Source organism: Austrofundulus limnaeus, unplaced genomic scaffold (assembly GCF_001266775.1).
Source record: "Austrofundulus limnaeus strain Quisiro unplaced genomic scaffold, Austrofundulus_limnaeus-1.0 Scaffold2427, whole genome shotgun sequence".
Lineage (NCBI taxonomy): Eukaryota > Metazoa > Chordata > Actinopteri > Cyprinodontiformes > Rivulidae > Austrofundulus > Austrofundulus limnaeus.
The window spans coordinates 10448-12665 of NW_013954829.1; positions in this window are offsets into that span (position 1 = coordinate 10448).

The window sequence follows — 2218 nt, forward strand, 5'->3', positions numbered from 1 at the left end:
GTGCTCAGCTTCTCGGTGATGATTCCTCTCAGGATGTCGCTCTTGGACACACCGAGAGGCTCCGAGCCTCCGCTGCTGAACACAAACATCTTTGTCGGCTCTGTTTGGGAGGAAAACTTCACTACGTTCATTTGAAGGACCTACTTCCGGGTTGTGGTGCAGCGGCTAAAAGCGTCCGTGGAGAAAACGACAACGTGTTGAGTTTAATATTAATTTTAAAAATGATATATTTTAAGCTGTACAGCATTTTTACAAATTAATAAAACAACAATTTAATAAACTGTGACGGGAGAAGACGAGACAGAATGAGCTAATGTTAACACACAACAGAAAAAGTCCCCAGTTAGCATCTTGTAAAACAACAGGAAGTGATCAGTCACTAAAAATAAGGTGTTTAAAGCATCACCTGAATAATACTGCGCCTTCTCCATCAACCTGACAGAAACTACCTGAAACTTACTGATCTGGAGACATGAACACGGTGCTGCCGTGGAACGACAGCTCCGCAGGACTCAGGCTGCATTTCACTTTCTTTGCTTTGTTTAGGATGAAATGTTGTCAAACTCTGGACCTGTGTCTTTGTTTCACATCTGAACAACGGTCCGGTCTCAGTTCTGCCATCATTCATTAACACGGTCCTTCTTTGAGGAAAACTCAACCAGAACAGAAAACAGGAGCGGTTCTGCCCCCTGCAGGTCCTCTGTGGTACTGCAGCTTTAACCTTATTATTCTATACATCCATCCATCAATTCATCCATCATCCATCAATTCATCCATCATCCATCCATCATACATCATCCATCATCAATCCATCCATCCATCAATCCATCCATAATCCATCAATCCATCATCCATCCATCCATCCATCCATCATCAATCCATCCATCCATCAATCCATCCATCCATCATTCAACCATCCAACCATCAATCCATCCATCCATCATCCATCCATCAATCCATCCATCATCCATCCATCCATCCATCATTCAACCATCATCCATCCATCCATCAATTCATCCATCATCCATCCATCCATCCATCCATCATTCAACCATCCAACCATCAATCCATCCATCCATCATCCATCCATCAATTCATCCATCATCCATCCATCCATCAATTCATCTATCCATCCATCCATCATCCATCCATACATCCATCAATTCATCCATCATCCATCAATTTATCCATCAATTCATCCATCATCCATCAATTCATCCATCATCCATCCATACATCCATCATCCATCATCAATCCATCCATCCATCCATCCATCCATCCATCCATCATTCAACCATCAATTCATCCATTCATCCATCCATCATCCATCCATCAATTCATCCATCATCCATCCATCCATCATCCATCAATTCATCCATCCATCCATCATTCATCCATCATCCATCCATCCATCATCCATCAATTCATCCATCCATCCATCCATCATTCAACCATCATCCATCCATCCATCATCCATCCATCCATCAATTCATCCATCATCCATCCATCATCCATCCATCATCCATCATCCATCCATACATCCATCATCCATCATCAATCCATCCATCCATCCATCCATCCATCCATCCATCATCCATCCATCCATCCATCATTCAACCATCAATTCATCCATCATCCATCCATCCATCCATCATTCAACCATCCAACCATCCATCCATCATTCAACCATCCAACCATCCATCCATCATCCATCCATCCACCCATCATCCATCCATTCATCATCCATCCATCCATCATTCAACCATCCATCCATCCATCCATCATCCAACCATCCATCCATCATCCATCCATCATCCATCCATCATCCATCCATCATCCATCCATCATTCATCCATCATCCATCCATCCATCATCCATCCATCCATCATTCATCCATCATCCATCCATCATCCATCCATCATCCATCATCCATCCATACATCAATCATCCATCATCCATCCATCATCCATCCATCATCCATCCATCATCCATCATCCATCCATTCATCCATCATCCATCATCCATCCATCCATCCATCCATCATCCATCATCCATCCATCATCCATCCATCCATCATCCATCCATCCATCATCCATCCATCATCCATCCATCATCCATCCATCATCCATCCATCATTCATCCATCATCCATCCATCATCCATCCATCATTCATCCATCATTCATCCATCATCCATCCATCATCCATCCATCATTCATC